Source organism: Theobroma cacao, chromosome 9, assembly GCF_000208745.1.
Source record: "Theobroma cacao cultivar B97-61/B2 chromosome 9, Criollo_cocoa_genome_V2, whole genome shotgun sequence".
Classification (NCBI taxonomy): Eukaryota; Viridiplantae; Streptophyta; class Magnoliopsida; order Malvales; family Malvaceae; genus Theobroma; species Theobroma cacao.
Window position 1 is genome coordinate 13,353,867 of NC_030858.1, and position 13,977 is coordinate 13,367,843.

Genomic DNA, 13,977 nt, shown 5'->3' on the forward strand with positions numbered 1-13,977 from the left:
AAAAAAAATTAAGTATCTAAAACGTTCATTTGAAGTGAAAATTTGACCATTTGAATATGATAAAAATATTCAATAAAATAAACTATTTTCTTGTAAAATAATTTTCATAAAACTATCGGTACATAATTCTTATAGCGTAAAAGTTAATTATATTCATATATACTATAAAGCAAATAACCAAAGTATAAAAGTTCTTTTACAGTGACACGTGGGCCCACATCTAACCAAAATGCATCGAAAGTTGGAAACCTACAGCTTTTACCAATTCGAGTCCAAATGAAGGTCCTTGTCAAAGTCAGCTAACTATAGAATTCCCCAAGCTTGAAATGTGAAGAAATGAGGGTGGTGAGATTATAAAATCCTAGTGAGTAAACAGATACCATCTAAATTATTTAAAGTCGAGTAAATGGAGACAATTGAAATAAGTCATCATGTTGTAATTTCATTACCTTTCAACTCATTTCAACCAAATAAAATCAATCCATATAAATTGAGTAATCAACTTGGCTTATGAATTTCTTAAAGCTTTGGCTCGTGCCAAAACTCATACTCGGTGATACCTTGCGCAGGGCATCCAACCAAGTTCGCCAAGGCTGTTAAAATTTTTGTATACACTTAAAATATATTTATAGTTTGAGAAAAATATAGTCGTTCCTTGGCGTTGGCTAAGTTCCCCTTCACGTGGTGGTTTGGCGTAAAGTGAACCCTAAGCTTTACCCCAAGAGATACCTACACGCCTCTCCGTTTGAGGTAAGAATATAATGGAGTTTACCGTGCCCCTCTAATAGGCTGGTCCACGGAACCCCCTTTGCAGTGAATAATTAATATATACTCCACCAATCAATAAAATTCATTTTAGCATGACATGGCAATTTATCGCAACTTAGCCTCTCAAGGCTGAATACTCAGTACAAATAATTCTAACACCAAAATTAGTTTAGCCATTCATGCTCATATATTGTCATAAGCCATTCAATTTAAAACCATAAATTTACAACACAAGCAGGCAGTCTCCAATTACTCTATTTTCAAAACCAGTATTCGATTTTTCTAGAAAATTTATAAAATCGCAATTTCTCCTAAAACATAGCAATTTACCATTTAAACCCATTTTCCATAAAATCAAACAATTGCATAAAACTACTCTAGATAATTAAGACGATAATAAGTTTACTCACAGTTCTAGGAGTCGATGTACTCCTAATCCCAGTCTCCAAGCACAATCTCTGTACTTTTACCAGTGTACTTTACTCACCACCTATCCACAATGTACAATACATAATTCACCACATCAATGCTCGACCATTATAAAATCAATTCAGGCTTGGTATATATGCATGATATGATATACAACTTATCCGATTACTGCTTATATGCGGTGTTGACCTAATTCGGCCTATTATTTTCAATTTAACTCCAAATCAATTCTTCTCACTTTTTACACTCCAATTATACTTAAATTACCTTAGTGACTGTGAATGAGATTCAATTTATCAGTCTCGGTAGCAAATTACGAAAATAGCCCTAGTGGGTAAAAATTCGTATTTTTGCTCCGAAAATTCTCTTTATTTTTGTAGGCTCATAATTCATCATTATTCATCATAATTCCTCAAATAAACATCAAGATCATCAGCAAATATTCCCCTAGAAAATTCGGCCAATAATGGTAATGGAGGAAAATAAATTCTTTTCTTATTATTTTGTTCTTAAATATGCTCAACTAACTAAAAACACTAACATAACTTAAAATCAAATTAATCTAACAACTTTCTCTCTCCTAACCCATTTGATCAGCCATCAATTCATCATGAAAACATGTAATTTAATCATGGAAAATAAGGAGAAATGCTTGGGAATAAGAAAAATCAAGCTTAATAGAAAAAATCTCAACTTTTTCACTTAATTTTCTTGAAAATTCACACTTTTTCTTTGATTTTCTCTCTCTAGGGTTTTGTTTTTATTTTCTCTCTCTTCTTGCTGGTTTGGCCGGCCATGGGGTGGAAGATGGGCTAATTTTTGTGCCTTTTAAAAAGAAAAATAATAAATTAATAAAGGCATGACACGTGGCATCATGTCATTAGCCCGTTTTTAAAACTTTAAAAATTTTAATCCTTTTTATATCCACCACACAATTAGTCAATGGTCAAAATGAGGATAAGAGATGACCATGTGCTGGAAAATGTCTTGGTGGTGGAAAATTACTGTTTTGCCCCTATGGTGGTAAAATTACCATTTTACCTCTATACTCCAAATTATACCAGAATTAAAACATCACTTCTAAACCTCAAATCATACTCCAATAAGTCAAATGGGGCCAAAAATCTTTTTTAAAAATTCTCATTTTATCCCCAGGTGGCAAATGACCATTTTGCCCCTAAATAGCAAAAATTTTGATTTGACTCCAAATTGATCCTCGAACTTCGAATCACCATATTAAACCATTCTGGGACTTTAAAATTCTTAATTTCATCATAAATTCTCTATTTGATCTAATTCGAGGCTTAAATCAACTTTGTTGTACCTTTAGGTATAATACCGACTTTTGTAAATTTTTCGGGACTCTCCTAGCATGCAAACATGCTATCCATCACATGTATGTCATGACAAATATTTTTATAGAGTCGGGCTTGTCATCTTCTCCCCCACTTGGATCAACCATATGATCCTTCTTCATGACTGATTTCGACATCCGGCTAAATATTAATATTTTAATATTATTTCATTAATAAAATATTATTTTATTCTAAAAATTTTATCTTGTCTCCTTGGTACCCAAAATACCTTATTATGCCTCACTTGACTTCCAAATTGCCTTTTATCTCACAAATTCTCCTCCGATAAAATTATTATTATTTTCTCACTTGCGGAATATTTTATCCTAAACTATTCTTTTCGTCTTTTATCTCTTTTAAACATTTTAATTGACCTCAATTTGCATTCGATCAACTTTATTTATTACCATTTCAAAGTATGGGGTATTTTATTATGTTTCCCAACAACTTAAGAGGCATGAACATAACTATTCTAGACATGATTTAAAGATGGCAACGATTGTGTTTGCCTTAGAAATCTGAAGGCATTATTTGTATGGTGAAACCTGCAATATATATGCCAACCACTAAAGCTTGAAGTATATTTTTTAGCAGAAAGATTTGAAAGCAGCAAAGGTGGTTAGAATTGCTGAAAGACTATGACGGCACCATACTCTACCATCCCGGCAAAGCGAATGTGGTGGCAAAGCCCTTAGTCGGTATTGATGGGGAGTTTAGCACACATGATGATATAGAGACAATCTTTATTGCAAATTTTATATGATCTTGGCAATATGGGTGTTCACTTTGAGATTGTAAAGCCCGACCTTATAAAATACTTGTCATGACATACATGTGATGGATAGCATATTTGCATGCTAGGAGAGTCCTGAAAAATTTACAAAAGTCGATATTGTACCTAGAGGTATAGTTGATTTAAGCCTCAAACTAGATCGAATAGAGATTTTAAGGGTGAAATTGAAAATTTTACAGTATAAGAATGATTTAATATGGTGATTCGGAGTTTGAGGATCAATTTGGAGTCAAACTAGAATTTTCATAACTCAGGGGTAAAATGGTTATTTTGCCACCCGAGGTTAAGATGCGAGTGTTGGATGAAATTTTGGACTAAGATTGATCAAGATTGACTATTTAGAACATAATTTGAGGTTGAGAAGTAAAAAATTGTAATCTTGGTATTTTTCGAAGCATAGGGGTAAAATGGTAATTTTGTCACCTCAAGGGCAAAATAGTAATTTTTCACCACCAAGACATTTGTCCAGCACATGGTCTTCCCTTATCCTCATTTTGACCTTTGACTAATCATGTGGTGGAGATAAAAGGTTTAAAATTTTTAAAGTTTTAAAAATTGACCAATAGAAACATGCCATGTGTCAAGCTTAGAATATTTTATTATTTTCTATAAAAATCAGCCTATAAACTCCTCATTTCTCTCCAAATATTCGGCCACACCAAGAACAAAAGGAAAAAGGAAGAGAACAAACCCTAGGTGGGGAATTTGAAGAGAAAAAGTATGGAAAATCAAGGAAAATAAGTGAAAAAGGTAAGATTTTTCAATTTAAACTTGAAATCTATTTTCCTTAAGCATTTCTCCTTATTTTTCATGGTTAAATTACATGTTTTCATGATGAATTCATGGCTGGTCAAAATGGGTATGGAGAGAGAAAGATGTTGGATTGATTTGATTTTAAGTTATGTTAGTGTTTTTAGTTAGTTTAGCATATTTAGAAGCAAAACAACAAGAAAAGAATCCATTTTCCCCATGAATCTTCATTGGCCGAATCTTCCTTGATGTGTGTGGGAGATGGATTATTATTATTTCAAGAGAAATGGCTTAGAAAATAATGAATAAAGGTGAGAAAATTAAGTAGGAAAAATCACGGTGTTAGTGCACTATAATGGTTGAATTTTTCCATGAAGAAATGGGAAGGTTTTGATGCTGAAATTGGTGTTATTTGAATAATGTTTGGTGAATTGAGGCATTAGAAAAGAAATGGAGCAATTTGAGATTAAATTGGACGCGTTAGTAATAAATCCGGTGATAAGACAAATTTGGCCAGTGCCGAAATTTAAATGGTTATTCGTGCATTTTGCATTCCATATCATGCATTAGTAGTCTAAATTAGTTTAATTTCAATTTAGTACCAATGTAGTGAGTTTCTCGATTTTATACTATGTCAAGGTGGTGAGTCCTCCGATAAAGGCAAGGAAATTGCACCCGAGGACCAATAGTCTGAGTACTTCAGAAATCTGCACTCTAGACATTGTGAGTAAACTTACTGTCATTTTAATTATCTAGGGTGGTTTTTAGATGATGTCATGAATTTTATGGAAAAAGGAATTTAAAAAGGTAAATTTTCGTGTTTTATGAATAAATGTGTTTCAATGAAATTAATTTATAAATTGTTTTGAAATTAATAATGATGTTAAAAAATAAAGTACACGGAGACTGTTAATTGTTGCAATTCGATTATTTAAATTGATTGGCTTATGATAAATTGGCATGATTGGCTGGTTGGCAATTGTATTAAAATATGAATTGTTTGGTTGCCTTGAAAGGCTGCGAATTACAAAAATTGTCATATCATGTTATTGAATTTTGTTGTATGATGGATTATATATTAATTAATCACTGCAGTAGGGGGTTTCTGTGGACCAGCATTTTAGAAGGGTACAGTAAACCCCATTATATTCTTACCTCGATCGGAGAGGCACGTAGGGTATCTCCTGGGGTAAAGTTTAGGTTCACTTCACGCTAAACCACCACGTGACGGAGAACTCAGCCAACGCCAAGGAACAGCTGTGATGTCCAACAAAAAATGTGTTTTATGCGAAATGTGAATTTTTAACAGCCTTGGCGGTCTCGGTAGGATGCCTCAGCTAAGATGTCCCCGAGAATGGATTTATGACACAAGCCTAGTTTTTATGAGATTCATAAGCTTCTTTACGTATTTTGAATGAAATGTGTTCTAATGTTGTGACCCAGTTTACGATGATTTATTTTATTGTCTCCATGTACTCAATTCTAGATGTTTATGATGATGTCTATTTACTCACTGGGATTTTATAATCTCACCACTCTCTTTTCCACCCATTTCAGGTTCAGATTAGGTTGTAGATAGCTGAGTTCATCGAGGACTACCCTTGGATTTACATTCCTTCAAACTGTAGGTTCACAGTCCTCTTTACTTTTGTTTATTCGAGGGGGGCCCACTTGTTAATGTAAATTAAATTTCGTACTCTAGATATCTATACTACTGTATGTAGGAATTTAGTTTGCTTTGATGCTGTAAAAATTATTTGCGCAGTGTTTTAAAAATATTATTTTATAAGAAAATCGAATATTTTACTTAATATTTCTTTTATTTTCTTATTATGTCCAATTAATCATAATTTCGTTTTAAATAAAGATTTTAGACTTTTAAACTCATTTTGATTATGAATTATGTGTTTTGTACTTGTAAATTACATTTTAGCCGATTTCGAATTTTTTGGGAAAAATGACCAAAATACTCTTGTTAGACGAAAATTATTATTTTATTTGTTTTAAGTTGAAAATAGTTTAAAATCTCTTAGAACATGGTATTTGGCAACAGTTACTCACAGGGGAAATGATAAGCTAATATTAAAGCCTTGTGGGGTTTCGGTTGACATTCGGGGGTAATGAGTGTCGATCGGGACGTCGCGACGGTTGTCACGAGCTCTAGGGGAGTACCGGGTCATAACAGAGATTAATAATTCGAACATCTTTGTGGCACATCCCAAAATTTGACCAATGATTATGGATCGGATTAGAAATGCTCAGAGTCGGAATGAGTTCTTGGTGAAAATCTTTAAAGACATAAGCGAAGATAAAGCTCATGACTTTGTTATTGACACCGATGGTTTACTTTGGCATCGATTGTGAGCTTACGTGTCGAATTTGGATGGTTTAAGAGATGAAATTTTAGAAAAGGTTCATGTTGCAACTTATGCTATACACCCGGGAACCATTAAAATGTACCATGATTTGAAGTCTATTTATTGGTGGCCAAGGTTGAAGAGAGACGTAGCTGAATATGTCTCCAAGTGTTTAGTTTGTCAACAAGTGAGAGCTAAACATCAAAGACCTTTAGTTTGTCAACCGTTATCGATACCGGAGTGGAAGTGGGAACATGTAGCAATGGACTTTGTGACAATTTACCTCAAGCTAAAGGTGGCTATGATGCAATTTGGGTGACTATCGATCGGCTAACTAAGTTAGCCGATTTACTACCGATCAAGACCAAATTTGAAGTAGCTCGGTACGTCGAAATTTATGTTGATGAAATGTAAGACTGCATGGTGTTCCAGTAACGATAGTTTCCTATAGAAGACCACAGCTCACTAGTCAGGTTTGGAAGAAATTACAAGAGGCCTTAAGCATGAGACTAGATTTTAGTACTACCTTTCATCCGTAAACGAACGGCCAATTTGAGTGCATAATTGAAACACTCGAGGATATGTTAAGAGCAATTGTGCTTAACTTTAGAGTCTCTTAAAATTACTATTTACCTTTGGCCAAGTTTGCATACAACAGTAGTTATTAGGCCATAATTGGGATGGCACCATTTGAGGCATTATACGAGTGAAGATGTAGATCGCCCATTAGATGGCTTGAGGTTGGAGAAAGGAAGCTCTTAGGGCCGAAAATGGTCCAAGAAGCAAAAAGAGGTGTTAGCATAATCTGAGAAAGAATGTTATCTACTCGGAGTTAGTAAAAATCATACGCCAACAATAAATGCAAGCTTTTGGAGTTTGAAATTGGAGATTATGTATTTTCCAAGGTTTTTCCAATTAAAGAAGTTAGGAGATTTGACAAAAGAGAGAAATTGAGCCCTCAGTGCATCAGACCCTTGGAGGTTTTAGAACATGTAGGCGTGGTTGCTTACCGCTTAACATTATCATCCAATTTGTCCAATGTTCATCTGGTTTTTCATATATCCATACTTAAGAAATATGTTCTCGATCCTTAGCATGTGATTCAATATGATGAGCTCTAATTATAAGGCAGACTTACTTACGAGGAGCAGCCTATAGCCATCTTAGATGGGCAAGTAAAATGGCTTCACTCCAAAAAGGTTAATTTGGTAAAAGTGTTGTGGCAAAGCCATTCGATTGAGGAAGCAACATGGGAACTTAAGGAGGAAATGTAAGAAAAATATCCACCATCTTTTTTAGGCTTAAAATATGATCTGATTATGGTGTTTGAATTAAATTTAAAGATGAATTTCTATAAGAAGGGGGGGATTGGCTAAATTATTTGACAAGTTAATTTGATCCTTAATGTATATGGTGGTACACCTATGAGTATACTTATATCTATAGAGAATGATTTTTGAATTTCGATATGTTTAAGGAAATATATGCTAAGTCACTAAAAGTATGAACCATGATACTTAGCCAAAGTTTTGAAGAAATGATTATTGAGCTAATATGTTTTGGAGCTTGATGAATAATGGACTATGGCTTGAACATATCCATTGAAATTATGAGTTATATGGTCACATTGAAGTGTGATGTAAGTACGAAATGATTGTAGAGTTTGGAATTTGGACTTAAGAAGTTTGAGATGTTGGAAATATGCAATCTGGGGAAAATGTATCGATATATTCCCTTATGTATCAATACATTCTTGGCAGGAAGAACACAAAAAGGCACTCTGTAAGTTTTCTATCGATACATTCAAGAATGCATTGATAGATTTGATTGGGGAAACATTCAGTAAAATTTCTATAGATACATTATCCAAATGTATAAATAGATTTAAAGAATGGAGCATTCTATATAATTTTTATTGATGCATTGACAAAATGTATCGATAGATTTGGACTAGGGGACATTTTGTGAAAAATGTATCAATAAATTTCCCTAACCTATTGATACATTTCGAGTAGAAAGCATTTTGTTTGATTTCTATCGATACATTGCCTCATGTATCGATAAATTGGAGGGAAATCCATGAAAATGTATCAATACATGCATGAAAATGTGCAAAAATAAAAGACTTTGGGCTATCCGTTCATTTAGAAAAGAAAAGGAAGGAAAGAGCTCTCTGTTGCCTTTTGAAACCCTAAGTCCCTTTTGGCATTTTAGAGTTTGAGAAAAGTAGTTTGGAGCTTGGAAAACCTAAATAGAGGTAAGATTGACCTTTCTAACTGATTGATTTATGATTTAAATAGTTCATAATCATGAAATTTATTTGCTCTAACTTTGGTGTTACTTCCCTTTGAGATTGTTGGGAATTTGAAGTTGAAGTTGAGGAATCCAGCATAAAGCTAAAAATATTAACATATTGAACCTAGAAATTGAGACCTAGGTTTGTAACTATGAATAGTTGAAAATCGGGCTAGTTTAGGTGCTGGAATTTATTTACTATGTTGAAATATTGATGGAGTTTTGTTAATAGCTGGAAATTTTTGAAAAACTGAAATAAACCATTGTGTATGTGCTTGAAAGGGGGAATTGAGGCTTTAACCTGCTGTTGAGTTAAGAGATAGTTGTTGGAGACAAATGAACATTTGAATTGTTGTTGGATGAGTGATTATTGTAACTGTGAGTGGGGTTTAATATTTGAATTAACGCTTGTGAAGCATAACGCATTGTTAATGCACTACCATGGTACTTGATTGGTAAAATTATGCCTAGATAGATATGCCTAGGCTAGTAAATTATTTATATATGATGATATGTGTGCATGTTTTGTTGTGAGCCACATGATGGCATATAGGCTTGTGTTTCTAGTGCTCCCAGCCATAGGGTTTGCTGCCCATGACAATATGACAAAAAAGATAAATGTTGCATAACACTAATGTTTATTGAGCTTGTTATGTATGTGTGAAACTATGTGATATCTGTGGGAGTAGCTATTATGATAAATAGATGATTTGAGAAGTATTATGCTAAAATTGATAAGCAGAATTATATTGAATTCGATATGAATTAGTGAAGCAAGTGAGGCTCACTTATTATGATTCACTGATGCCAAATGAGATAGAAGGTATTAAAGGCATGATGGCCTAAATAACTGATTATGTCTTTCATCCAAGGGGATTATTTCAGACGTTGATTTGACTAAGGTTAAATGGTGTCTTGACCTGTGATTGTGATGTGATTCTCCGCCAGTTACTTTAGCACTAAGGGTGATTTGATCTTCCACTAGTTATTTTGGCATTTTGCCTGATTTAAACCTCTATTGGTTACTTCAATGTCGCGCATGATTTGAACCTCTACTAGTTGCTTCAGTACTGTGCATGATTTGAACCTCCATAGGTTATTTTGGTGCTGCACGTGATTTGACTCTTCGTCGGATGCTTCGACACTAAGCGTGATTTGACTCTGTCGGTTGGCCACTATACGTGATTTGACTACATCTAGGGAAGACCACTCATTGATTATGTTTCGATTGTGATGATATGATTTGTGAATAGCATGCTATAATATTTGACTATATGACTATTGATACGTAAATGAAATGTAATTGGTACGCAATGGGAAAGCTTCATGGTAAGCAAATTAAATTTGAGTTTTGATGTTGTTCTCCTATAGACATGGGGTGCCTATGGAGCTTAATGACAATGGCTTTAAAGGTAAGCCTTAATTTGATATGCATCGATTGTGGAGACTTAAATTGAAATGGTTATGATAGTGGGAGTGCCGATTTGAAAGCTAATTATGGTAAAACTCATTTAATGAGATGAGTGTAAGGATATTAGGTTTGGCAAATAGTTATGCTCGCCTTATGATTTTGTTTTATGTCTCTACTTATTATCGTGCTTGTTTAGCATCTCACTCACTGTGTATTAGATAACTCACCCCTTTATTATACCATGTGTAGATAAATGAAGCTACCAGATTCACGTGGGTAGTGTCGTCTCTTTGATAGAAAAATTTTGGCATCCGATGGGTCCACTCCACTAAGTTAAAGTTGTAATACTTTCCGCTTCCGATATTGGTTTCTGAACTATGTTTAACTTGGAATTTGTGTAAGTATTTGTTGTTGATTTCTCACACAAGTACACGTATTGTTAACAAGTAATATAATGATAAAGAAGTGTCGATCCCACAGGGAATTATTTTAATTCCTACTATTAACTACTAAAATTAACACACCCTAATTTTATCCAAGCAATTAAATTTATTAAAAAGAAAAATCAAAATTACTAAACTGAAACTTCAGTCAAACTACCAGACCTAAGATTATGATGTCCCTTAATACTTCATCTGATTATTGTCTCTCTCTCTTAACTCGGTTTAATGGATTAAGTTGCTAACCTAGAGTCCTAAATTATTTACAAGTCTCTGTCGGGTTTCTCATAAAAATACATCTCCCAATTAATTTACTATATATCTATGCAAATTAAATTAAAGAAAGATTCATTAAGTCTGTGCTCTAATCCTGGCTATGTATGGCTTATAAGTGTATGTCTACCCTATATGCAAATCAAACCACCTAATCAACTAAGTGTATTCAATCATATGCTATTTTATTCAAGGTCTACCTAAATCTCCTTCGTCAAAGTTTAACCTAGTTTTCAATTCAATCTAATTGGTGATCATGCAACTAGAAGCATTAAAAACAGAATAAAATAAACAACTTAAATCTAGCAAACATAAGTAAAATAGAGATAAATAATTCAAACTACATATTGAGTTCAATTATAATCTTAGATTAACAATTTAGTTTCCCATCAAATCACACATCATCCATTGAATAAAGTTTAAACAATAAAAAAAAACTAAGAAAATAAAAGAATAATCAAAAAGAAAAAACTCAAGAATTATAATCTTGATCTTCCAAGTCTTCTTGAATCCTTCCAAATCTTTTCAGTTTCAACAACTTTGCAGCTTGACTGTCAAGCCCATCCCTAAATTATCTACCATGTTACACATGAGACAGATAGAGTGATTGTATATTTGAACAACCCCGGAAGAATATTTAAAAGTCGGTATTGTGCTTAAAAGTACAAGTAAGTCGATTTATATCTCGAACTAATTAAAATAGAGATTTTAAGGTGAAATTAAGAGTTTCACAGTCTAAGGATGACTCAAAATGGTAATTCGGAGTTCGAGGATCAATTTTGAGTCAAACTGAAATTTTCACTATCTAGGGGCAAAATGGTCATTTGCCACTTGGGGACAAAATGGAAATTTTAGAAAAGATTTTTTTTTGCCCCATTTGATTTATTAGAGTATGATTTGAGTATTGGAGTATGATTTGAAGTTTAGAAGTGAAAATTTAATTTCAGTATAATTTGGAGTATAGGGGCGAAATGATAATTTTGTCACCCCGGGGCAAATCGATAAATTTTCACCTCCGACACTTGTCAAGACCAAGGGATTTTATTCATCATGGAAATGGATAAACATGAGAAATGTGTGGTGGAGAATTAAAGAATTAAAAGTCAAATATTTAAAATTTAAATCAATAAGGAAATGCCTTGTGTAATGCTTTTATTATTTTATTGTTTCTTTATAAAAAGGCATAAAAACCAGCCCATTTCTCCCATAGTGGTCGGCCAAACCAGAAGAGAAGAGAAACCAAGGAAGAACAAATCCTAGGTGGGGAAAATCAAAAAGAAAGTGTTGGAATTCAAGGATTTGATCAAATAAAGGTAAAATTTCTTTGATTTTGCTAGTGATTTACCTTACCCATGCATTTCTCCTCATTCTTCATGGTTAAATTACATATTTTCATGATGAATTCATGGCTGGTTGGAATGGGTATGGAGAGAGAATGATGTTAGATTGATTTGATTCTAAGTTATGTTAGTGTTTTTAGTTAGTTAAGCATGTTTAGAAACAAAACAACAAGAAAAGAATCTATTTTCCCCATGAACCTTCAATGGCCGAACCCTATGTGAAGTGTAGAAGTAATGAATTGATTTTGTGATCAAGTGAATTGGTTGAAAAATTGATGAAATGATGATTTATGGTGAGAAAATTGAATGGAAAAATTTTTAGTGATAATGCACCACAATGGCTGAAATTTTTAAGAAGAATTGTGAGGGTTGTTAGGTGAATTTTAGATTATTGGAATTGTATTTAGTGAATTGAAATATTAGAAATGAAATGGAGCAATTTGGAGCCAAATCGGACACAATTGTCATTTAATCGGGTAATAGGGCGAATTAGGTCAGCACCGCATTTAAGCGGTAATCAGATAAGTTACATATCATATCATGCATATACACCGAGCCTGAAATGATTTTATAATGGTCAAGCATTGATGTGGTGAATTATGTATTGTACATTGTGGATAGGTGGTGAGTAAATTACATTGGTAAAAGTACAGAGATTGTGCTTGGAGACTGAGATTAGGAGTACATCGACTCCTAGAACTGTGAGTAAACTTATTATCGTCTTAATTATCTAGAGTAGTTTATACAATTGTGTGATTTTATGAAAAATGGGTTTAAATGGTAAATTGCTATGTCTTAGGAGAAATTGTGATTTTTTAAAATGATTTTATAAATTTTCTGAAAAATTGAATACTGGTTTTGAAAAGAGAGTAATTGGAGACTGCCTGATTGTGTTGTAAATTTATGATTTTAAATTGAATGGCTTATAACAATATATGAGCATGAATGGCTAAACTGATTTTTAGTGTTAGAATTATTTGTACTGTGTATTCAGCCTTGAGAGGCTAGGTTGTAATAAATTGCCATGTCATGCAGAAAAAGATTTTATAAATCAAGTGGTAGATAAAATAATCCATAGTCACTGCAGTGGTGGGGGTTTTCATGGACTGCCTATGAGAGGGACGCAGTAACCCAATTATATATTTACCTCTGAGGGGAGATATTGGATGAAGTATCTCCTAAGGTAAAGATTTGAGTACATTTCACGTGGACCACCGCGTGAGAGTGAGACTCAGCCAACGCCAAGGAACGGCTATATTTTCTAAATAAAAACATGATTTATGAGTATATAACTTTTTAATAGCCTTGGTGGATTCGGTTGGGATAACCCTCGATCAAGGTATCCCTGATAACTGAGAATGAGAATGATTTTTAGCACGAGCCACGCTTTTTAGGAAATCATAAGCCTAGTTGTTTGTTTGGTTGAAATGGGTTGAAAGGTAATGAAATTACAATATGATGACTTATTTTAATTCGTCTCCATTTACTCGCCTTTAGATAGTTTAGATGGTGCCTGTTTACTCATTGGCATTTTATAATCTCACCACCCTCATTTCCTCACGTTTCAGGCTCGGAGAATTCCATAGTTAGCTGACTTTGACAAGGACCTTCATTTGGACTTGAATCGGCAAAAGTTGTAGGTTTTCAGCTTTCGATACATTTTGGTTAGATGTGGGCCCACGTGTCGCTGTAAAAGTAATTTTATGTTTTGGTTATTTGCTTTTTAGTATATATGAATATAATTAACTTTTACGCTATAAGAATTA

At 33.5% G+C, this 13,977-nt stretch overlaps 1 long non-coding RNA gene across 1 annotated transcript; it reads left to right on the forward strand.

The window, feature by feature from the left end:
• On the forward strand, positions 4,058-5,694 carry LOC108663317. Its single transcript, XR_001929273.1, has 3 exons — positions 4,058-4,095; positions 4,735-4,818; positions 5,653-5,694. It is a non-coding gene; the product is annotated as an uncharacterized LOC108663317 (long non-coding RNA).